The following is a 26,465-nucleotide window of genomic DNA, read 5'->3' as shown; positions in this document are numbered from 1 at the left end:
AATAAACTAGAAGCACTCGGAGAGCGCAAACCTCGGCCAAGGCCATAGGGTCACTGATGTCACATGGAATACCCTTTGGCAAAGAGACTTATTCCATGTCGTTTCATGCATCTACCGTCATGTTTCAGATTCAGTGGTTAACTCTGGGGTCAAAGGGCATTTTTTTGGACAGTTCACTTGCCTGGCATAAATGTTTTATTATTGCTGTTAACAGCTCTCCCTGCATCCCACAATCAAGTTTTATGTCTCTTTTTTTCAGGACAACCTGTACTTTCACAACATATATGCTATAGTTGTGTTTTATAAGTATAATTAAGGTTTACAGTCAGAAATAAGAAAGGAAAAAGTAAAGCGGGAAATAATTTTCCACACATTTATTCAAAACACACAGAAACTATAATAAACAACTGTTTTGACACTTTATAAAGGTAATTTGGGCTCTTGGGTGAAAGATTGTACAACAAAAAGGTTCAAAAAATAAACAAATGCACATTTTGAACAATATATACAAAATGGTCTATGCATTTTGTTTGTCTTCATCTCAAAGTAATTTCTGTCTGCTATTACACAAAGGTCACATCACAAACTTCTACTATGAAGTTGACTGTGTGTTTGTTTTCTCCTGCTCTGAAAGCAACATTCACACTTGGAGGCTCATTCAGTTTGAGGAGCGGCCCCTCCCCCCCGCTCCATTGATATAGTAAACTGTGTTTTACGCCGGAGTGAGAGAGCTTGCCACAGGCTTATCCAATAACATTCACAGGAAAACTAGTTGAGCAATCCTGATACTCACACACTGTTTGCACCTGAGATTGTATGAGAGGCTCTCCATCTGCTCACTTTCACTTTTGCTGTGTGTAATGGCGCAGGGTGCATTGGAGCAGCCAGGGGGCTATTCAAACGGGCCAACTAGTAACACATCACTCCTAAAAATAATTTTTGGTGTCACGTGAGGTGAATCTGCCCTACGATTGGATTTTGGAAAACCATATGACGGTGAACCAATTCCAATTGGACACATATTGCTCACATCATCACACAGCTTCTATGAGGAGTACAAAGATGGTGGACGGTGGCTCAAAAGTATGTAGAGTTAACTTTTCAGCAAAAATGTTTCTATCTCATATCATTAAAATTGATGAACTGCATGAACTACACAAGTTTTTATATTTTCTAATAAGTTTATTCAATGAGGAGAACCAAATGCTAAATTACTGTGTCGTAATTTCATTTTTGTTCAGCCTTTGTGACCCATCTTCATGAAGTTAGATGCAAAAATGTCATAAAGAATCCTTAAAACAAATTACTAGATCTGGATCGTGTTCCAGATCATTATCAAAATTTAATGACTTCTAAGTTAGGCGAAGATACACCCCTGGTAAAAATTTCATTGAAATCCGTTGAGGATTTTTTGAGTAATCCTGCTAACAAACCAACCAACCAACCAACAAACAAACAAACGGATGCAACTGAAAACATAACCTCCTTGACGGAGGTAATGAATAAAGCATCATCTAACTGAGACCAAAATAATGATGGAAAGGAGTGAAGGCAAACTGTTTTCTGCAAAGTTCTAGTGACACCCAGGCGCAAAGAAGACAAACAGCAGCTTTATTGTAGAAAACTCTTGGCTCTCTGCCACCACACGTCCTGGAATTATTAAGCCGCATTCACACCAGGCGCAACACAAGCGACAGCGGTGACAGGTTGCCATGTAATCCCTATGGAAGGACATGTTGTGGCGTCAAGCCACGCAACGCGATGCAATGGAAGCAAATGAAGAGACACAAATGAAGCGATTTGGAGCGATTGGCGCGTTTGCGGCACGATATCGTGTCGCGTCATATCGCATTGCCATCCTCCCCAAGTTGAAAAATCTGAACTTTTTCATCTTGTCATGCTGCGATGACCAATCAGGGACTGGATATGTAGTGACGTGGAGATGTCTGGAGTTTGACTGACGGATGTGAACATGTCCCATCTCTGGTAGCCAGCCTGTGAGCAGGATTTAGGTCTCTTTTGTCCTTTATTTCACAATTATGACAGAGTTTGGGGGAAGAGCAAGCAGCAGCCCCCACAGCAGCGGCAGCGGACAGTTTTTTTTTTCCAAGTGCATGCGTGAGTGAATCATCCGTGAAGATTATTTTATTTATTAACTACACAGATGTATAATAAAACAAATGGTGACTGGTTTATAAACACAATTATGACAGACCGAGCAGCATCGGCAGCGGACAGTTTTTTAAAATTGTTTACATGTGCGCGCATGAACGGGACAGGAAGTCCTCAAACTGGGTCCTGCAGAGGCGGAAGGACCACTCAAAGCGGCCGTCATCCAGACGCAGCTCCTGCAGCAAATAATGAAACTCCCCGAATTGGGAACGTCTCACGAGGATGTTGTGAACCCAGGGATGATGCCGCTGGCAACATTTGTCAGCTTTCCACAACAAATAGAGCACAGCAACTCGTTCCGTGTGATCAAGGTCCGGCATGTTGACTTGACTGGCAACCGGAGCCGGCGAGCGGAATGGAAGCTCCTCCTATTTGATGATGCACTGGGGCGAATTTTCGCAGCGAAAGCAGAGCGACACACCGGGTGATGGTGGCGCGTCCGTCGCCTGTGGCGTCACGTGGCGTCCAGTCTGAACACGGCAGTTTGAAAACGTATCATGTTTAAATAAATGACTTTGAATCACTTTAAAATAATGCACTAATTCTGAAGTTTTGAACATTAACACACACAGCCAAAGGGATTATGGATAAACTGAGCCTCCACTCACACTGATTGGTTGATTCATTAATTCTATGTAAAAACCAACACAAGTTACACCAACACACCAATGTGTGTGTTCGTGTTTGCAAATAAATGTGCTTTTGTAAAATGTGTCATTTTTTTAATTTGTAAAAAAACTGTGATATATAACCGGGTGCCAGTAGATGGCAGTTCTATGCATTTTTAACCCATCTACTGGATGGCAGTGGGAATGGTGCCCCCTTATATCACACGGTTGTTGACCTAAATCAAACTTGTGTTGGTTTGAATTCATAGAATGAATGAATCAACCAATCAGACTGAACGGAGGCTCAGTTTACCCATAATCCCTTTGGGCTTCTGTGTGTGCTAATGTTCAAAACTTCAGAATTAGTGCATTATTTTAAAATTAAAAGATGTGTTATATTTTCACTTTGTACAAATGACAGAGTTGACATTAATGAAGTTATTCTATCCGGATTAATTTGATTTATAAATCAAAACCACAACTCAAACCTTGTTTCTTTCTCGCAACAAGACAGGAGTCCCAGTTAGTAACTTTATTCTGCATAAAAGTGAATCACAACTCATATTCAGGGATGAAAGTGGTGAAAAACAAAAAAAGCTGAAACCCAAAATTACCCCCCAACACCACCTGCACGAAAATGTTTCAATTCTAGAAGCTCTGAAATGCAATCTGGACTATTCCAGATGATAAACTGGAGTGAGTGCTGAATCCATTTAGGTGAGAAAAAAAAAATACAACTTTCCTTATTCAAATTCATTCCAGTAGTATTCTGCTCTTACTAGGATGCAGCAGTTTTCTAGTTTGGCAGATAGTTCTGGAGGAAATCATTGAAGAAATTAAACTGAAAATATGGTTTGACCGAAACAAACTGTCAAACTTAAATAAGACAGGGATGAAATGGAGGTGAGAGAGTCACTCGGTGTTCACAGGAAACACATTTATTTCTGTATGTATTTATTTATTTATGTTAGTTGCTATTATATATTTTCTGTTGTTTCTATTCAGGTTCTTTTTGTCTCTTTCTCTAAAATTGTATATAATAATCATTATATTATTAATATATAAGCAAAAATAAATTTAAGGAATATTATAATTTGAAAACAAATGCACCCAAACGTGATGACGGCTGCAATTGCTAAATGCTAACTTTTAACATTGAAAATGCCATAGACATGCTAATGCGTTAGCATCGCTCCCGTTTTTAAGTTATAAAATACATCTATCAACTGTTTCAGAAGACCATAACAGGTCGGTTTAACATAGAAAAGGTAAATAATACAGACGTATGCTCTTTAGGGTTTTAGCGGGGGAAAATTAAGTGAAAGAAAGAAATAAACAATCGACTGAAGCATAGCTTCAATTTGTGAACCACGCTTCGATTGGTTCAAGGTTCAAAGCAAAGCCGCGCTGCAGAAAAGTTGATTAAGGACCCGCTGCAGGGTCTGTAATCAATGTAGAGAAATTGTCATTTTCCTGACAAACACCCGCCAAAACAACGGCCACTCTGAAGGACCGATAACAGAATCGTTAAGCACAAAGCTTATTGATGTCGGTGGATCGAATAATTTCTTAACGATACCCGAAAGGAACCGGTTCTCGATACCCATCCCTACTCTCTACTTTTAAGATTAGGCTTAAAACTTTCCTTTTTGCTAAAGCTTATAGTTATGGCTGAATCAGGTGACCCTGAACCATCCCTTAGTTATGCTGCTATAGACTTAGACTGCTGGGGGGTTCCCATGATGCACTGAGTGTTTCTTTCTCTTTTTGCTCTGTATGCACCACTCTGCATTTAATCATTAGTGATTGATCTCTGCTGTCTTCCACAGCATGTCTTTTTCCTGATTCTCTCCCCTCAGCCCCAACCAGTCCCAGCAGAAGACTGCCCCTCCCTGAGCCTGGTTCTGCTGGAGGTTTCTTCCTTGAGTTTTTCCTTCCCACTGTCGCCAAATGCTTGCTCATAGGGGGTCGTTTTGACCGTTGGGGTTTTTCTGTAATTATTGTATGGCTTTTGCCTTGCAATATAAAGCGCCTTGGGGCAACTGTTGTTGTGATTTGGCGCTATATAAATAAAACTGATTTGATTTGACTTGACTCAAGTCTCCACCAAGAAATCTGGAAGATCATGAAAGGCCTCCTCCAGGAATTTGAGGCCAAAAAGGCCAAAAAGAAAGCTAACGTGCTGTGTGTAAACCGCATAGCTCCAACCACCCACCCGGTGTCTTCACAAACTCCACCAGAGGCGTCTGAGGAAGACCTGCACCGGAGTGTAGACAACCCATTAGTGTCACCATCTCAGGATCCACATCCTGAGACACTGTACCTTTCAGATGGGGACTAAGAACCAGGAGAAACTAAGTCTGGTCCTCCCAGTGCCATCTTGGTAGTCCAGGTTGATCAGGACAAGAGATCACGTGCTGATCCAGCATCCGTTATAACTGGACAACCACCTGTACAGAAATTCTTAGGCAACCTCTCTGAGAAGGGGGTTGCAAAGAAATTTTATTTGTCCCTAATCCTGGAAAACTCACTAAGACATGAGGCTCTTCTGGACACTGCTGCCGACGTCACCTTGATGTCTACCTCACTGTTTAAACAACTGTAGGTAGCAGCACGGCAGGCCAACAGAAACCTCAAACTATCGCCGTGTTCATTGGAGATCCAGCCCTACACGAACAACCCGGCAACTTTGTCCTCAATGGCTCTGGTCAACATCACTGTCGGACCCATGAGTGTGGTACACCCCGTGTACATATCAGCACTCAACACCATCCCCTTCCTCATAGGGAAAGATTTTCTCAACCGATTTGAACCCCTCATGGATTTCAAACGGTTAAAACTGTGGGCACAGGTCCGTCACCCTCACCCGCCTGAGGTGACTCATCCGGCAAAGCCCCAATGTTATGCCATTGAGATCCAAGATGATACAGAACCCCCACATGACACGGTCACAGCGGACAATCCGTCTGCTGATGACCCGCGGAATGCTTCGTGGCCCCCAGATGCACTGCTGGCCGAGAAGGACACTTTCCTCTGTAAGCTGTCAGAGGACAATAATGCGAGTGAGTACTGCCCTCTAGTAGTAGATGGTCTCCATTTGGAAAACACACACACACTGCTGACGTAGCTCTGGCTCTTTGGGCCGAAAGATCAGTTATTAGTCAAAGTCTGTTTGACTCATTGAGCAAACCCAATGCAGACATTTTATATGTGGAAAAACCTCTGTTTTCCAAAGGACCCTCTACCCCAGACCGTACTCAAGGCAACTGGAATCTGCACACTCAGAATGCGTTGGAACCGACGAGAATTGAGCCACTCATTTTTAGTCGTTCCAAACTTACCATGCTCTGTCTACATACAGGGATGAGATTGGCAAATTCGATTTTCAGAGGAAAACATGCCAGGGTCCAGGGGCCGCAGGCCCCGGCGGGTCCAGGACGGAGCCAAAGCATTTCTGCTGTTTTAAAACATGTAAATTGCACTAAAATGATATTAAAAACTACTATAAATGCCAGGTGTTCATATCTATAATTCAAACTGTAAACCCTTACTAAGACCATCTACTGTACATGTGTATTTTTGTGACCAAAATATTTTTTCATAACTAGACTTACTTGATTTTCAGCATTCTCCACTTTCAGCATGGCACACTTGTCAACAAACATACATGTACATGTATATCCTCAAATACATGTACATGTATAATCCAGTGTTCTATGTCCATTGAACTGTCAGACCATATAAGGTTTATATTTAGTCGATGTGATCTCCACCAATAACACTGTCATCACGTGTATACATGTATATAATATACACACACATACATGTATATATAATTACAATGTTCTAGCACACTACAATAACGTCAAAATGTCTGTTTACATAATCCACTGACTGTGTGTGTGTGTGTGTGTGTGTGTGTGTGTGTGTGTGTGTGTGTGTGTGTGTGTGTGTGTGTGTGTGTGTGTGCGCAACACCGAAGAAAGGGTGGGAGAAATGCATATATAACCTTTGCACTGATTGGTCATAAGCTTTGTAATAACTACTGAAAACGTGCGTAAGTAATAGCTGCAACCGCGCTTCGATACCGTCTCGGTTTTTATGATTTGTTGGAGGGAAAACTACCGAATATTGGAAGTTGAAAGACTGCACAATTACCTCCCTTACAGTACATGCTCATTGTGCACCTACTTCATACTGGTCACTGTCAGCACAGCGTTACTTCCGCGTTCGGCTGACTGACAGACTGATCAAACTTGCTGCGTCGGCGATAACAAACAAAGAGCATTCTCTCTCTCTCTCTCTCTCTCTCTCTCTCTCTAATCAGAGCTGCGACTCTTTAAAATAAACGCGCACTCGCTACATGTCGGTGCACTCATCAAACGCCCTGATCGATCAGTATGATCAAAGCTGAAAGATGTGACTCTAAAATAAACGCGTACTCACTGCATAAAAAATAAAGTTAAATGACACTGTTTTTGAGCCGCACCACACCATGCAGCAGAGCCCACTTCCACAGAGGCAGAAAAATAGCACTGAAACTGGTGCAGCGTGGCACACACGACTGTGTGCACACATTAAAACGCGAACACACGCAGCTGCAAGTATGAATGAACACTGTTAAAGGCTGAGTACGTGCGTATTTCGGCCGTATTTAAATGAAACACAATGCTGCAATGAGCAGCTCTATGAATACACCACTGTGAAAGCCCCTAAAGGTACTCCTGGCATTAATTTTTTTTTTGCATTCGTACCCCCCCTCTAAAATTTTCTCAACGGATTTGGACGTTTCACAAAATCGACCCCCGGGACTGTCAAATCCACGGAAAAATCTCATCCCTGTACATAGGAGGCGACCTCCTTGTCTGATTGGAGGTGCAGGATGACAGAGTCAATCAGGTCCTCTGGTCCTTAACCAGAGCACGCGATGACCCCGCTTACTCCGATCCGGAGTACCTAAGGTCTGGACAACTGATCCCTGATGCATGTCAGGTTGTGAGTGATGGTCACATCACGATACCCGCCAACCTGAAAAATGCACCACTCCACCTCGTGATACGTCCAGGACAGCGGCTCCAACACTCACAGGCAGTCTTCCAGCCATCCCAGCTCTGCACCAAACTGGGACTATCTCTGGAAGCCACTCCACTTCTGAGCCTAGGAAGTTGGACAACCCACTTGATGGTGCATAACGACACTGGTGAAGATATCCTGATTCCCAAAGCCACCCCACTGGGTTGGTTAATCAGCACTGAATTCCAGAACTTTGAGCTGAACATCCCAGTTCTTGGCCAAGTCCCTCCATCGCTTCTCCCCTGTTCACAACGGGGGGTTGTTTTTTCCAAACCCTCAGGAGCAATCGCTGTATTTCCAACGAACATCTCTGAGGAAGACACTGTTAGCAGAATAGACCTTGATGACCCTGACCACATGGTCCTCCAGACCCTTACAGTCCTCACGGTCGACTCGCAAAACAAAACGAATGCTGGAAATGACCCTGAACCAGCTCTGAACCTCAACCCAGGTTCTGATTCTGAATTTGCATCTCAGATAGAACAAGTCGTAGCAGCAGCAGATGCCTTAAAGAATGATAAGGAACGAGGACGTCTAAGAGACCTACTCTATAAATACCGAACGTCCTTTGCTAATGATTCGTTGGATTGTGGACTCACCCACATCCACTCTGTGCGCATCCCAACTCCTCCAAACGCACCGCCCACCTTTGTGCAACAGTACAAAATTCCTCTGGCATCCTATGAACCTGTACAGGAAATCATAGATGACCTATTAGGAAAATGCATCATAATACCATGCAACAGTACCTATTCAGCCCCCGTATGGCCGGTAATCAAACCAAACGGTAAGTGGAGACTTACCATCGATTACTGCAGACTCAACAAACAAGTGTCGCTATCTCAATGACCAATGACTCGGTTAGAGCAGGAACTTCCTAAAGTAAAAGATGCAAAATACTTTTCCACGCTTGACGTGACCTCCAGGTTCTGGACAATCCCTGTCCATGAAGACGATCAACAGAAACTGGCATTCACCTTCGCCAACCGCCAGTACACTTTCACCAGGTGCCCATTTGGCTATGCCAACTCACCTGCAGAATTTAACATCTTCTTGAACAAGGCATGCCCCGATGCAAATGAGCGAGGCACCCTTATCTATCTGTTGACGATGTCCCAATGCGAAACCCAACATTAGACACACATTTGGATGAGATAGACCACATCCTGAGCCAACTCACGAATGCTGGTAAAAAAAAAATCTCACTTTCAAAGTGTCAATGGTGTCGGACTAAGGTCAACTATGTGGGCCTCCGTGTCGGACTAAGGTCAACTATGTGGGCCTCCTTGTCGGACCAGACGGAGTGCAACCACAAGTTGGACGAGTGCAACGGATCACCAACATCAAAACGCCTACAAACCTAACAGAACTGCGCTGCTTTCTGGGAGTGTGCAACTACTCCCGCCAATTCATAGAAAACTATGCAGATTTGGCGAAACCACTGACAGACCTGCTCAAAATTGATACGCCGTTCCTATGGGGTGAACCCCAAGAACAGGCCATGCAGGCTCTGAAAGACAAACTCTGCTCAGCCCCATGCCTAGCATACCCTGATTGTAGCAAGGAATTCCACCTAGAGGTGGGATTCTCTAATCAATGCCTAAGCACGGGACTGTACCAGATGTACGACAAAGATAGGCGAGTGGTGGCATACGCAAGCAAAACGCTACAACCGCCGGAACTTAAATTCAGTGACTGCGAAAAAGCCCTACTAGCAACAGTCTGGGCCGGGAAACATTTCGCCAACTATCTGGGCGGACAAAAAGTCATTGTAGGAACCAATCATCAACCAGTGACATTCCTTAACAGTCAAAGACTGCGAGAAGGTATAGTAACAAACTCATGAGTTGCCTCGTGGTTGATGGCACTGCAAAGCTTTGACATGGAGGTGCGGTATGCACAAGACCGCAAAACTACCCTAGGCACAGGGTTAGCTGCTTGCCAGCGCTGCACCGAAGACACACCGGCTGCAAACCCGTTTAATAAAGACGTGTCACCACCTGACTCCCCTAATCACCACTACTTCGACCACAATGCCTGCCACGGAATGATCACTGTGTACATGGACGGCTGCTCATTTCACCATGAAACAGTCGCCCGGGTAGGAGTGGGGGTCACGTGGATTGACAACACACCACATGAGCCACAAAAATTCCAGCTGGGACCACAGTCCTCCCAGTATGCAGAAATTGTGGGCATACTCATAACATGCCAAGTTCACCCACTCACTGAGGATGATTTTGCTTCCGTCCCTGACTTGAGACAGCGGTACCACGCCCGAGAGAAGCTACAAGTGCTCTATGGCATCTTATTCTATGCTTCCGAGGATCTCTCTTCACCTGTGTTAGTGGTTCCTCGTAACCACTGGGGGGTGATGTTGATGCACGGACACGATTCAGCATGCGCAGGTCACAGAGGAATGAAAGCGACATACAATGCGATACGACAGGTGGTATATTGGCCAAAAATGCAGAAGGATGTAAGCAATTACATCAAAAGCTGCTTGGTCTGTTGCCAATTCCAACCTGTGAACCCGATTCACAGAGCTCCCTTACAAAAAAGAGGTATTTCCTTCCCTTGGTCAGATCTACAAATCGACAGGGTAGGACCCCTCACGTCTGCAAGAGGAAACAAATATTTCCTCACTGTCACATGTGACTTCACCAAATGGCTGGAATGTCTACCGGCTACGAATGATACAGAATCACATCTTTTCATGATTTGGACTAGCTATCCGCATAAACTCGGATAGAGGCACCCACTTCACCAGCGAAGTCATGCAACAGCTCTGGCAAGTGCTGGGGGTAAAGGCGAACTTCCACATCAGCCACCACCCTCAGTCGTCAGAACAGGTGGAAAGGGCCGACTGAACCGTGGTGACCATCCTGCACAAATATGTGGCAGACAACCACAGAGACTGGGATGTGAAACTTCCACTGGTCCTCATGGCCATCCGGGCGACCCCTCACGAATCAACGGGGTTCTCCCCTTTTCAAATGATGACAGGCTGTCAAATGATGCTCCCCCTCCACCTGCTGTACCAGCCAGGTGAGGCAAACATTGCGACAGCGTATATGGCTCAACAATACATGACTGATCTGACTGAACATCTGAAAGCCACCTTCTCCTTTGCTCAAAAACACTTGAACAAAAGCGCAGAAGGTCGAAAAGCCTACTATGACCAGAAGGCATCCCACCATGAGATACAAGTGGGGGACAAGGTTTGGTACTACTCATTCGGGCAACCCAGCCAGAAAACAACCAGGTTAACTCGCAAGTTGCTACCCCGTTGGACAGGACTGCATTTGGTGACTGACAAACTCTCCACCGTCGTATACCAAATCAAGGTCAGCAAGGGTCAAAGAGAACCAGTTTTCAAGTGGGTACACCGCAACCAAATTAAGCCTCACAAAAACCTCATGGGACTTGCCGGGGACATCACAGTCGCCGATAGAACTTAAAACCACTCATTAGGTCGAGAGGACGCAAAGAAGGAATATCGACACCTGCCGCGTCCCAAACAATCGAATCACACCGACCGAGACAAATTGATAAAATAACTAACTTCCAACAGGACAAATAAAACAACTCAGGTGATCTCACCAGCACCACCGTAGTGGGGGTGAAACACCACGTGAATTCCGCCCTCAACATCAAAAAGAAAAAGAGGAGACAGCCTAACACTCTAAGAATCAGTCAGATAGCTTAAGCTCTGTGCTATAAACCAGAAAAGCAAGAGAAAATCTCTGACCACTTTGAGACAAATTTCTAACCATGTTTGTTGTGTTTCCCAGGATGACCTGGCTAGTGACCCTGCTGCTCCTCAGCGCAACCGTCGCCAACAGCTCCCCAGACGTGGTTGAATTCGGACCAGAATCAGGCATCTTCCTGAAGGACCAGCCCAGCTTATTGATAACAAACTGCCGCCTGCACACACAGAGGGTGTTCGTCAGGCTCGACCCCGCAGAAGTGTACAGGGCCGGTGGACCAAGTCTGTCCTGAAGCATGCTGAGGCAGACACAGTTCACATGCTATGCCAGATGGAGAAGTTCACGGTAATACAGGCAGAACTGAATGGACTCAACAAAAGACAGAAGAGGTTCATTGGAGTTCTGCTAATGGCAGCCTCAGCTGTAGGATCCCTCTTCAGTTTCGGCTTATCAGCAGTTAACACCGTCACACTATCAACGGTAAAGATAAACATTAGCGAGCTCCAAGAGGTAATCCCTGAAATACAGGCTCAGCTTAACGTACAGAGAGAAGGTCTTGAGACCATTGGACAAACCGTACGAGACACCGTGGTAATCCTTAACACCCATACCAACATGCTCAAAAAGACCGTGGGTGTAACTGACCAACTAACGTCAGTGTTGCAGGAAGACTATGCACACACACACACAGATGTTGAATATGCTCATGGCAGAAATGACCAGGGACGTCGGATCTTCCATTGACAGCCTTGCCGTCGGTAGGATTCCAACCTACATTGTCCCTTTAACCCTGGTCCACCAACTTCGAGTCTGCAACCCATAGTCTAGTCACGCCGCTACAAGCTCATCTCGCGTATGCATTGGGAAGCTCAATCCCAATCTATGTAGATCCAGAGAATCTTGAAATGGCGTTTCTAATTAACTTGCCGACTGTCACTACTGAAAACATCTACAGGCTCAAAAGTGTCGTGAACGTAGGTCTCTGGCAAGGAGACAATCACCTTAAGATCCACACACCACCTGTAGTGGCTTTCAACGACGCTAATCCTGAGCTATACTTAGTGCTGATTGTCACTACTGAAAACATCTACAGGCTCAAAAGTGTTGTGAACGTAGGTCTCTGGCAAGGAGACAATCACCTTAAGATCCACACATCACCTGTAGTGGCTTTCAACGACGCTAATCCTGAGCTATACTTAGTGCCGAATCTCAAAATGTGCACTGTCACAAAAGACATTCATTACTTATGTCCCAGCAAACCGTTCATTCGAGATGACACTGCCGGCATCTGCGGTCTCAAAACACTTACTGGGACAAATCGCTGTCCAACGACCATAACGCCGTTCCACCAAGTCATGGACACTCAGGTAGAGATAGTAGGACAACGCTGGTTAGTCAACACCCCCACAAAATCAGCCCAACTAGTGTATGACCGTCATGACACGTCGATTCGTATCGAACTTCTGCGAAAAACCTTGTGGGTCATGGTACCCGAAAACGCCCTGCTCCGTATTGGTGAGGTATCTCTCTATCACCTGCATCCTGACCAATACGAAGGAGCCATTGAAGTGTCCAACTTTTACAACCAAACTGCTATCGAAATAGACCAACAGACTCTGGAGAAAATCCAGTATGAGGGTTCTCAAGTCATCGACGTGGCCCCAATAGATAAAACTTTGAAAGAGATTCGAAATCAAGATCTCAAAACCTACCAAGCCCTATCGCATGCTTGGTCTACTCCTGACACACTGTTGTTTGTAGCCACAATCGTCGGTTACTTGACTACCCTCGGCTTAGCTCTGCGGGCGCGCAGATACGCCAATACCCTTCAGAATGGTATAACCAGGTGTTCTCGAACCCTCGCTAGACTAGCCCGAAGAAAACGACGTGCAGCCGAACCGTCTGAAGATATTGAAGCTAACGCGAATTTGGACCAAGAATCCGAAACCGACCAGGTATCCGAGCTTATTTGGATTAGCCAAGCCAGCGGTGAATAATGTAAATAATTAGGCAAATGTAGGATGTGGTACCATAGTCGGACCACTTTAGCATGTAGTAGTCACCCTAAGCCACTCTGCTAGTCTGACACTAACCCTCCTCAGCCTCACCGCCAGTGGAAGACATCACAACCTTCCTCGTCTTGGCGATTCAACGTTGGAGACCCAAAGTAGAATCGAGTGGGGGAATGTAGCGGAAAGCTGTGATCAAACAGCCAACATCTTAAGCGTGCATTAACTGAGTGTCTTCAAAGAAAGATAAACTCCATACAGCAAGGCCTGGTATATCTCCAGGTGTCAAAGAGGAGACCTCTAAGCCCGGCACTGATTGGATCTGTCAACAAACCACACTATATTCAGGATTTAAGATTGCCCAAAGAGCATTCCACACGGAGCTGTGAATTCTTATCAGCTCCCCAAACCAGATGCAACTCAACTCCCCCCCTCACATAAAAAAAACCTCCACAGAAAGACACCTTCAGCAAAAGTCCTGAAAAGAGGTTTTTCACACAAAACTCAAAAGAAAACAGCTCACTGAAGGATTAACTCTTCATGTGACAATTACTGCCAGGGCCGGCCCAAGCCTTTATGGGGCCTTAAGCAGAATTTAATTTGGGGGCCCCCCTACCATCACCTCAGCACCAGATGCCTCATTATTCCATAACACTGTTATGTGTGTAACGTACCCACAGTCATTAGTATTATTTGTAATTATCTTACATCATACAGGTGTCATTCTTGTTTTTAACCTTAAAGGGGTAGCAAACTCAAATATGTTTTAATTAACTTCTACATACAGAGTGATGTATAAGTATGGCTCATTAATTTAACTATTTGAAAGTAACATCAGCAGGCAGGAGACTGCATTTATAGTAAACACGTTAAATAGTTTAATTTCTTGTGCAATGGTGTGCAAAATGTTCAATATCCAAATACAAAAGAGAATCAAATGACATTCACATTATCTTACAGAAAAACAAAGCTGTAGTCAAATTTAAATACTTAAATAATAAATAGAATACTTAAATAATCTCCAAAATGAACATAGAAATCCACAACATAACAGCAATGTGTGTGCATAGCAATGCACAAACATTGCACTGGGGGCTATTGCTTTAACTTTGGCCTGCAAACCATTGAGAGGTGAGCTACCTTTTCCCCACCTTTTGCACCAAATAATCTGAGGAGTTGATCTGCCCTGCTGTTTAACTCTAAGTTTTTCTTTGTAAGGAAGACTATCAAATGGCTTCGCCAAAATCCGGTCCACAACATTCAAATTGTCTGCCATTATGTGCAGCTTGCTAGCTCACTAGCTGGGAGTGGCGGGAGGCTAGTGTTAAGTGTATCCGCCTGTAAGTGCTTTGTGACGGTGGAGGAGCTCAGCAGCACCTGCTGCTCGGTAGGGACAGAAACTGCGATAGAAGTCAGAAAGAGTGATAGAAGTCAGTCTCCAAACACAAGCTGCCACAAAAAAACAAACCCACCAGAAATAGAAGCTTGATTTGTCGCTAGTCATTTTTAACAAAGAAAACACCGCTAAGAGTATTAGGAAAGTCTCCAGTTCAACTCAGAACAGAATGAAAATGCTCCCACGGATGTTTACACCAAAAGATCACTGATTCGCTCATTTCGCTGTCAATCAAAAAGGGATTCAGCCTCAGACAGATCATCCAATCATCATGCAGAAGCTGAGCGTCCGGGCCAGACGAGGCCAGCCCACTGCCCCATAGACCCCCAGACACGCTGAGCGTCCGATGGGCGGGACAAAGCCCAGCATTTATCCAATAACTCGTCTCGTTTCGCTGCATGCTTTGTGTCACTATTGAAGTCTGTGGACTGTGAAGCTGCGGGTTTGAGTGAGAGGAAAGCCGCGTCGTTAACAGTGATAAGAAGCAGATTCTGAACAAAAGTTGAGCGCGTTGTAGCGCATATTTAGTCAATGACATGTACACACAACAGTATATATTTGATCACTTATTTTTTGACATTTTAGGGGAAGCTGAGCTTCCCTTGCAGTCTTAGAGCAATTGCCTCTGACTTTAAGACACCTAAAGCACTTTACACTAAACGAACGGAGCATTTCTGAGCGCCTTGGGGCAACTGTTTGTTGTGATTTGGCGCTATACAAGAAAAAAGTTGATTGATTGATTGATTTCGCAAATAATGACAACAAAAATTGTAATATTGGACATGCAAACCTACCTTTGTCTTGTTGTTTTTTTGTCGTCTTCCAACTTCTTTTTTCTTTTCTCCGCTCCAGAGGGATAATTTCTTTTCTGAGACATGACTTGCACTCACTTCCTTCCTCACGATTAGTCATCGACCACCTGACCCAAGCGGTGCATCTAAATTTGCCCAACGGTGGCAGCAGCCAACAGGAGGCATCAGTTAACCTAGTATTGGTATTTTGTCAAAATGAATTTTTTTTTCGGGTGTAATACAATTTCATTTAAATTATTCAATATTATTTTAATTTCATGTATATATTTACTTTTTTATCACAACATCTCGGTGCTCTTGGGGCCCCCTGGTGGCATGGAGGCCCTAAGCGACCGCGTAGTTGGCGTATGCCTTGGGCCGGTTTTCCAGTCAAAATTAACCCAGTATTACCCCCTTTCACCTTCATGCTAGATAAATCCAAATCTAACCATGGAACAAGAGTGAAACCTGTGGGACGATTTGGGAAGGACAGGATTGATTTCCTGCAAGGCTCAAAACCTAACCACATTTTAAAAAGGAAATTTCATTGTATGGTTGTAACAAAAGAACAAAACAAAAGAGAAAAGGAAACATGTCACTCTTTTCTATTTATGCATGAAAGTTTTATAATGGATGTGTTATACTCTGTTCATTGGGGAATGTTTACTTAGTGTGTTCTCTTTATATATATGTGTGTGTGTGTGTGTGTGTGTGTGTGTGTGTGGTATATAATTCCAGGTAAACCAGTTACAAGATTTATTCTGCAGGACTTGGTTTGGTTTCAAAGCAGAATGTTGGAGCCATGCTGATTTATATATAAAACTAGACAAAGGAAACTCCAGAAACTACGTTACCCAGAATTCTTGGGGGTGGAGCTTATTAAACCTTTAAAAGAGCTCGCGCCCGGGAACTCTCTCTTACTCTTACGCTTTTCCCTTTTAACTCTTTACTTTTCTCCACTTTTGAGTTTAAAGACGTGCCTAAGCTGTCAATAGTAAGATTTATGACTCTTTGTTTAAAGCCACGTGCTACTTAAGACTCATTCTTGTTTGGCGTACCGACAAGAATTTACTTATTTTTCCAACAGATAACTTTTGCAACCTTTGTCAAGTTAAATGCGCCGGCGCATTTCACTTCCTTTTTCGAATTTTCAAATTAAGACCTTTTCCTTTTTCAAACTCCAAATTCCTTTCATGAACATTTTTCTTCTAAAGTCAGCTACTTTTGCATTGAATTCTGATTCGACCAAGCTTCCAAAAAGACAACGAAAGACGAATTTTTGATTTTTGATAGAGAATAAAGACGTTCAAACCTTGAATCTGACAAGCCAGATTCCAGAGCACTGCAGAGAAAAACATCCAGGTCAGCTGAGACGTTCAACAGCGACTTGAACTGCTGCCGCGAAACCACAGCACAATAACAGAAATCATCCCTGCCACTGACGAGACCGAGCGGGTCGGACCGGCAGAGCCTCTTTGTCAAGGTCCCTGATGAAGCTGTGTGGCGGACCTGTGTGGCTGGAATCGACTGAACCAGACGATTCCAGCATCGGACCTTACGGAGACCCGCTGCACTGCGCAAAGTAAGACCAGGCTATGTTGTCAGATAAACAGAGTGGCTTTATTTAACTCTATTCAAAATCATTAATATTCTGTCAGGTTAACAAATACCAACGTAAATTACCTGTTAAATTAGGACGAATCTTACTCCTAAAACTGCCGCTACGAAACCAAACTATCAGAACATCATATAATCATTGCTCATTGAATGTCGTCATCATTCATTTGCTCACTGTGATATGTCCTGTTATTTAACTCATGCCAGGGTTAAATAAATATCTTAAACGTGTGAAGTTGTCTGTGATTTTTGTATGGTTTTACAGAGGGTGTCGGATCTGACCTGCGGAGCTTATCCTTTAGAAACTGAGACTGATTAATGAAATTGAGACTAATCAATTAATGAATGCTTAAACTAAAAGTACTTATACTTTGAACTAAGTGGTGCCTCGAGGTAAAATTATCCAGAAGTGATAATTTTCAATATTCCAAAACATTATTATATTCATCCTGTGACTCTGTTCCTTACAGGTCCTCAGGATAAAAAAGAGATGGGAGGAGACACCAGTAGTATTTCTTTCATCAGCCATCCAGCTCATCCAAGGTGGAGGTGGGATTGCACCAACTATCAGCTCTGAGTCCTTTCTTGTTCACCATGGTGATGGACAGGTTGACGACGGATGAGATCAGACAGGAGTCGCCATGGACAATGATGTTTGCAGATGACATTGTGATCTGTAGTGAGAGTAGGGTTGGGTATCGAAAACCGGATCCTCTTAAGAATCGTTAAGAAATTATTCGATCCACCAACATCAATATCCTTTTTGCTTAATGATTCCCTTATCAGCTCTTCAGTTCACATTATGCTGGAGCAGCTGTTTATCGGGAAAATGATCATTTCTCCAAGTTGATTGCAGTGGGTCTGGTTAAAGAAATGAAGCAGCTCTGTGACCCACTGCTTGGCTGGTTCTCTGCTTTTCACAGGCACCAGGCCCGCAATTTCATCATTAAACTAGTGGACGTTCTGTCTGCTCTGGAGAGCAGTTTCAGTGACAGACTCATCCATCCTCGCTGTGTGAGGGAGAGATTCCGCAGATCGTTTCTCCCGGCTGCTGTCAGACTGTACAATGATCAATGCTAGTACTGTGGTAACCATAGCAACCAGGACAATAATCATGTCACTACCTGCTGTATTTATTAGTGCAATAATTAACTTATGGTGCACTCAAGTCACTTTACATATATTACACTACCTCATACATATATATATATATTACTTATATTTTGACCCGCCCATATTGTAAATATCAGAGTAACTTGTCGTACATTGCACGCTGAAGTCATTTTACCTGATCACTCTCACACCCCGACAGTGTATATCATCCCGGCAGTGCAGCACTGAACTGAACAATGGTAGCCTCAGCTTTACCCGGCACTCAGTGCTTTTTTTTTTTTTGGTTCTTGTTTTTGAGAGATGCTTGTTGTTTTGTTGCATGCCCTTCTATTCCTACTGTTCTATGCTCCGATGTGACACTTAAATTTCCCCATTGAGGGATGAATAAAAGCTTTTCTTATCTTAAACCCTCTCAAAGCCATTTAAAGTTGTCAATCATGAGTCACATTTGTGTGGATTAAAGTCACTAACTGGGACTCGTGTTGTTGCGGGCAAGAAACGAGAATTATCCTTCGTTCCGTTCCTGTTTTGTGGGACAAACTGAACAGCTCCAAGCGCTATGCAGCTCTCTGCCAAGGAAATTTGGAAAGATAGTGAAGTGAATCACCGTTTTAAAATCAAATGACACCTCTTTCCAAACGTTGTACAGACAACAACAACAACTGTTCACATGACACCTTTAGCTTAGGAACAGCACCTTGCAGCATCACTGGAGCAACCAACCAGTCCCCCTTTAAGACAGCTGCTGTAACGAAAAAGAGAGTGCAGGCAGGGTGGAGTGGGCAGAGAAAGGTGGCAGGAGTGATTTGTGACTGCAGAATATCAGCAAGGGTGAAGGGGAAAGTCTACAAGACAGTAGTGAGACCAGCTATGTTCTACGGCTTTGAGACGGTGGCGCAAACAAAAAGACAGAAGGCAGAGCTGGAGGTGGCGGAGCTGAAGATGTTGCGATTCTCTTTGAGAGTGACAAGAATGGACAGGATTAGGAATGAACATATCAGAGGGACAGCTCAGGTGGGACTGTTTGGAGACAAAATCGGAAGGCGAGACAAATGGTTTGGACATGTGCAGAGGAGGGACCCACAATATATAGGGAGAAGGATGCTGAGGATGGAGCCACCAGGCAGGAGAAGAGGGAGGCTAAAGAGGGGGTTTATGGATGTGCTGAGGGAGGACATGCAGGTGGTTGATGTGACAGAAGAAGATACAGAGGACAGGGTGAGATAGAACCGACTGATCTGCTGTGGCAACACCCAACAGGAGCAGCTGAAAGATGAAGAAAAGCTATAACTTTTTTAGTCACATTCTCACAGACAGAATACATGCCACTACATATCTTTGTATGAACCGACATATAAAACAGATTACAAAATTTTCCATTCATGTACAACTACAGACAAACATCCAGACATCTTTTCTGACAGCGTCCTTACTCCATATTTATAGCTACATGTTATTTACAATATACTGCAGGAATGTCACAAGGCCATTTTAAGACCTATAGGTGAAAGAAGTGTTTTTGGAAATTTGTTTTTAATGCCGGCACACTAAGACAGGGTTCCTACTGCTGAATGCAAGACAGACTGAAAACTTAAGAGCAGTGGGATTTAAATTTAAGAACATCATAGTGAGGCAGCATCCTGACAATAAACCACCAAGATTTGTTGGATCCACTGTCTTGATTTTCCTCAGAAACTCAGTGGGTGTGGGAGGAAAGCCCACAGAGAATAACTTTAAGTCAGCCTCAAAGTGGTTTTGGCAAACAGACGAGTCAGGAAACGGAGGCAGTTCTTTGATCAGACTGTTTTCAGTGAGGATGCAGAGCTGCTTATCTCGAGTGGACATATCATGAAAACATCACCAAACATAATCATAACACTGTGACACAGAGGACTGAAGACACATCATCTGATATTAAAAAAGACAACTGGGGGACGGAGAAGAATTTAAAGCACAGATTCTACTGACAATGATCAGTTACTGATTTTTTTTTTTTGAGGCTCTGATGATGACATGAACTTAGCAGAAGAGCTACTTCACATCAAAAGCCTTTAAGGCCAAACAAGAGAAAGATTAACAGATAGAAAACGCTGAAGTTTTTTAGATCCACATATTTGTGTGAGCAGACATTTTCAGTTATGAACATCAGCAAGAACCCACTTGAGTTTCAATGACATGAGACAGCTTTTGTTACAGGCGAAGTGGACTGACATCACAAAAACAAAGATAGTTCTGTTAACAAAGACTGTTTCTGGGACCAGACTTCCATCACAGCCTCTCTTTCTCTCTTTTGCAAACTCACATTTCTGCACATTTACACATTTACACTATTCAGGTCGACATGTCACACCTGGTAGCAAATCCGGATATTAATGCTGCCAAGTTACCAAGGAAAAATGCCCCAGTTTGGGTTGTTGATGGGAGCTGTAGAAAATAATGGATTTTATTCATTGAAGTCATGTTGATTTGAATTAATTTTGCAGTGATGAATAAATTCTGGGAGCAAAGATAATTATTCTTCGTCTGCTCATAACCAGAGCTGCTGTTACCCGTGTACAACAAGTTATTGATGTTGACCTTTTAGTGCCAAGTGTTGGATCAAAATAAACCAAACCTCTACGTGCCAGAGTACACAAATCACTGCCACCAGAATCCTTTCAGTTACCTTTGTGCATTTCTAAATTCAAAATTCCGGTTACACTTTATATTAACTGCACGCTATAATGCATTAGTAAAGCATTTATAAAGTGTAAGTAAATGCTTAAGTAACTACTTGTAAAACATTTACAAAGCATTCTTTTTTATTAGCTACTCATTGGTAAGAATATAAATAGATGGTTTCATAATTATTAACAAAATATGTAATGTCTTTATAAAACATTTATAAATGATTTTTTAATTCTCCATAAGCCACTTAAGAATCCCACAATAACGACTTCTCTCTGCACCTATTATTTGTTCATCACATTCCTCTTCTGTTCTTTTAGCTGCTTCCTGCTCTCTAATTCTTTCTTCTTTTCCTTTTTAGCTCTCTCAAATACTGTACCTCCGGTTAAGGAGGTCCTCATATTGAGCTTTTCCCCAGTGGCATCTTTTTTTATTTTTATTATCATTTTATTTATTTATTATTATTATTTATTAGTCCTTATTTTCATTTTATTTTATTCAATTTCTTAATTTTAATTTTTAGCACCCAATCATTATTTATTTTATGTTTTATTAATTAAATTTCTTAATTTTAAGCACCCCACTGTTTCAAGGAATATAAACCTGTTTTTTCAAACCAAATAAGATGTGATTTTACTTATCTCACTGACAAATGGCTGCAACACAAAGTGCAAATTACACTATATTGCCAACAGAGGCAATATAGCGAGGAAGACGTCCTACGACACTTACTGTTTCTGTTCTCATTGTCGACGAACGTCCAAGGGGAAGATAAAAAAAAAAGTTTTAACCGTTTTTTGGACGGTATGAACTAATGTTGCTTAATCACTGGCATTCTCACGCACACGTCACCGAAAACGATGGTTAGTCGGCTACGAGCATAAGTGTTAGCGAAAGCTAGGCTGAAGCTGCACTGGCTCACCATTGTCATACCAAATCTAACTGCTTAACGTATTCTAAGGTTGAAAATCAACAAGCAGACACCTGGTATGAATTTATATCGTCGGATATAAAACCTCCTTAGTTTTTTTAATATCAGTTAGCCAATTAGCCGCTATCATTTAGCGACTAATGGTGACCCGTTCTGAACCCATGTTTAGCTATCTGTTAGCAACTAATGGTGGCGCAATTACTCGCAAATTGACACCACCTCCTAACCAAACACACGATGAATCCGCACTCCTCGTCTACTACCACTGTACCAATTCATCAATGCATATTTTGTTTTGAGAAGTATTTATGAATGGATATATAAAAGTGGGTCAACTGCTGGTGACACTGCGTAACACTAACGTTCACTTTAGTTAAGCTCACACCAAATACTTCACTAACAGCTTGTAAAGGCTTTATAATAGTATTTTTAAGGTTAATGCGTTGATAAGCATTTATAAATGGACATATAAAAGTGGATTGGTCAAGTATTTGAGATTGTGATTAAAATATATATTAAGCATATACAAATGAGTTATAAAACAAATTTGTACATAGATAAAGTCTTCAAAAACTGCATACTTATAGTGATGAGGAAAGAGACTTGAGCTTTGTACATTATCAACAAATGATACATAAAGTATTGAGGATTAAGGATAAGTAGTTAATGCAATCTTTACAAATGTTATAACATACATTGAGCATCAACTAATGGTTTATTAATGCTGAGTAAGTGCTTAATAATAATAATTGTGAGGAAAAAATGTATACAATAAAAATATGATTTGTAAAGTATTTTTATCACTAATGAATAGGTCTGATTTTACATTTGTAAATGATGAACTATTAATGATCAACTTTTCTTAAATGGTTTATAGAGAATTAAAGAATCATTTAGAAATGTTTTATAAAGACATTACATATTTTGTTAATAATTATTAAACCATCTATTTATGTTCTTACCAATGAGTGACTATTAAAAAAGAAAGCTTTATAAATGTTTTACAAGTAGTTAAGCATTTACTTACACTTTATACATGCTTTACTAATGCTTTATAGCATGCACTTAATATAAAGTGTTACCAAAGTTCCTGCTGATCTTTGACAAAGACAGTCAAAACACTGAGGCTGGTGACATCACTTTCTTTCAGTAAGAAATTATCCAGAGATTTGACATAATATGGAGAAAATTTATGTGCATCTTTCATTAAAATCCTCCCCATCCTCTTGTGTAAGTATTGACAGAATCACTGGAGGAATATCCAATGAGGAAAATATTTGACTGTTAGAACATGTTCTAAAGTATCAGTAACAGAAACAAAGCTGAGTGAACAAACCTGTTCTGTAGAAGAGATTTGGAGGATTAAAAACGGCATCCAGCCCTTTACCTCTTTTATTCTGTTCTTTTAAATGACACATTTCTTCTTCCTGGTCTGCGATCATTCCTTCATCAGCAGGTGTTCGCTGTAGTTTCAACATGTACCTCAGCTGCTGGACTCCAGACATGTTTGTAGAAAGACACTAAAACACACAAAAGAAAGAGAGAGTCAACAACCAAGTGGAGGAAGACTAAAAACAGGCTGATTTAATCATCTGCTGCTGCTCTGCTGCCCAGACTGACCAATCACAAGTGAAACAACACCGAAATGTCCCTGTGCTGAGACAGACGTCCGAAAGCAGAAAAAACCCTGATCCCAGAGATCACATGATGTACACGTTCTGCTTACAGACCTGCTACAACCAGCTGATATTAGAATGAGAATAAGAGAGATTATACAAATGTCCAAAATATCCACAAACAAATTGTTTGCTTAAATAAAACTAAGATGGTGTGAAAATAACACCCCGATACAGATCTACATACAGTAGACGTAACAGCACAGTAACATTCACGAGCAGAAAAACAGTAGAAGCTCACAGAAAAATCCTTCAGCAATAAAATGTAGCAACCAATCACATCTACTGCTCACACCAACGACAAAGATAACTGATGATGTCATGTAGCCTAGCAGTGGGCGATGTAGCCTCAAAATTATCCATTAGACGCTATAACTCCTCCTTCTGACACTCAACATAACAGCTGTCCCCTCCCTGTCTCATTGCGTCTCATCAGTCCTCCTTTTTATGATCAATTTCAATTTTCAAATTATTTTCATTTATATAGTACCAAATCACAACAGAGTTGCCTCAAAGCGCTTCACACAGGTAAGGTCTAACCTTACCAACCCCCAAAGCAACAGTGGTAAGGAAAAACTCCCTCTGAGGAAGAAACCTCAAGCAGACCAGACTCAAAGGGGTGACCCTCTGCTTGGGCCACGATACAAGCTTAAATTACAGAACAAGTCACAGAACAATTCACAGATGAATATACAAGAAATGCTATTGGCGCACAGGACAGGAGGATCGCCAACACGAATACAATGATCCTCAAATGTCCAATAATAACATGTCTGCAGCTGCTCACATGTCCAAGAACTCTTCCACTCTCAGAATGTGCAACTTTGGTCACCCTCTGGGCTGTAGAAAGGGCTATATAAATAAACTGACTGATTGATTGATGTGTGATATTATCAACACTATCAGGAGCCATAATTCACCCTCAGTGTTAAAGAGGTTTTTCAAGTTGTCTTATCCTGACAGATCTTCAATTTTATTTTCTTCTAATCTGGTTATTTATATTATAGGGCAGCATGGGGTTAGCGCACTTGCTTCCAAACCAGAAGGTCACTGGTTTTAGACCACCTGTGCCCATTCTCCATGTCATATGGACTTGTGTCAGGAAGGGCGTCTGGTGTATAATTTGTCCCAAATCAAACATGCAGATACATATCAGATCTGCTGCGGCTGAAGAACTTATGATGGTTATTTTTCTTTTCCAGTCTCCTGCTCTTCATGTCGACTTGGATCTCTGTTTCTGTGCATTTGGAACATCAGCAGTTTCCTTCAGGATAAATTAAGTCTTCTGATTCTAACTGGTTATCAGGGTGTTGCGTTTTGAAGCTCAGTGTTTCTACAACAAAGTGAACAAAGTTTGATAAATGATGCTTTTTATGTTCAGAGGTTTGAATCACTTTGATTTAGAATCTGAATGAAACCATGGTGTTGTGCTCAGTGTTAAACAGTTTGGAGTTGATAAATGAGCTTCAGATTTTATGAATTGTGTGCATAGTTCCATTTTTGTGTGTATAAAATGAGGAAAAAAATTAATTGATACAACCCCTGGCAAAAATTATGGAATCACCAGCCTTGGAGGATGTTCATTCAGTTGTTTAATTTTGTAGAAAAAAAGCAGATCACAGACATGACACAAAACTAAAGTCATTTCAAATGGCAACTTTCTGGCTTTAAGAAACACTATAAGAAATCAAGAAAAAAAATTGTGGCAGTCAGTAACGGTTAATTTTTTAGACCAAGCAGAGGGAAAAAATATGGACTCACTCAATTCTGAGGAATAAATTATGGAATCACCCTGTAAATTTTCATCCCCAAAACTAACACCTGCATCAAATCAGATCTGCTCATTAGTCTGCATCTAAAAAGGAGTGATCACACCTTGGAGAGCTGTTGCACCAAGTGGACTGGCATGAATCATGGCTCCAACACGAGAGATGTCAATTGAAATAAAGGAGAGGATTATCAAACTCTTAAAAGAGGGTAAATCATCACGCAATGTTGCAAAAGATGTTGGTTGTTCACAGTCAGCTGGGTCTAAACTCTGGACCAAATACAAACAACATGGGAAGGTTGTTAAAGGCAAACATACTGGTAGACTAAGGAAGACATCAAAGCATCAAGACAGAAAACTTAAAGCAATATGTCTTAAAAATCGAAAATGTACAACAAAACAAATGAGGAACGAATGTGAGGAAACTGGAGTCAACGTCTGTGGCCGAACTGTAAGAGACCGCCTAAAGGAAATGGGATTTACATACAGAAAAGCTAAACGAAAGCCATCATTAACACCTAAACAGAAAAAAACAAGGTTACAATGGGCTAAGGTAAAGCAATCGTGGACTGTGGATGACTGGATGAAAGTCATATTCAGTGATGAATCTTGAATCTGCATTGGGCAAGGTGATGATGCTGGAACTTTTGTTTGGTGCCGTTCCTATGAGATTTATAAAGATGACTGCCTGAAGAGAACATGTAAATTTCCACAGTCATTAATGATATAGGGCTGCATGTCAGGTAAAGGCACTGGGGAGATGGCTGTCATTACATCATCAATAAATGCACAAGTTTACGTTGATATTTTGGACACTTTTCTTATCCCATCAATTGAAAGGATGTTTGGGGATGATGAAATCATTTTTCAAGATGATATTGCATCTTGCCATAGAGCAAAAACTGTGAAAACATTCCTTGCAAAAAGACACATA

At 42.1% G+C, this 26,465-nt stretch overlaps 1 long non-coding RNA gene across 1 annotated transcript; it reads left to right on the top strand.

Annotated features, from left to right (window-relative positions):
• The first annotated feature begins 8,221 nt into the window (after positions 1-8,221).
• On the top strand, positions 8,222-23,537 carry LOC117505676. The gene is made up of 3 exons (XR_004559217.1): positions 8,222-8,231; positions 9,842-9,843; positions 23,376-23,537. It is a non-coding gene; the product is annotated as an uncharacterized LOC117505676 (long non-coding RNA).
• Positions 23,538-26,465: the final 2,928 nt, after the last annotated feature.

The sequence above is a fragment of the Thalassophryne amazonica genome, unplaced genomic scaffold (genome assembly GCF_902500255.1).
Source record: "Thalassophryne amazonica unplaced genomic scaffold, fThaAma1.1, whole genome shotgun sequence".
Taxonomy (NCBI): domain Eukaryota; kingdom Metazoa; phylum Chordata; class Actinopteri; order Batrachoidiformes; family Batrachoididae; genus Thalassophryne; species Thalassophryne amazonica.
Note: the sequence above shows the minus strand (reverse complement) of the source record. Positions and strands in the feature narration are given on the sequence as shown.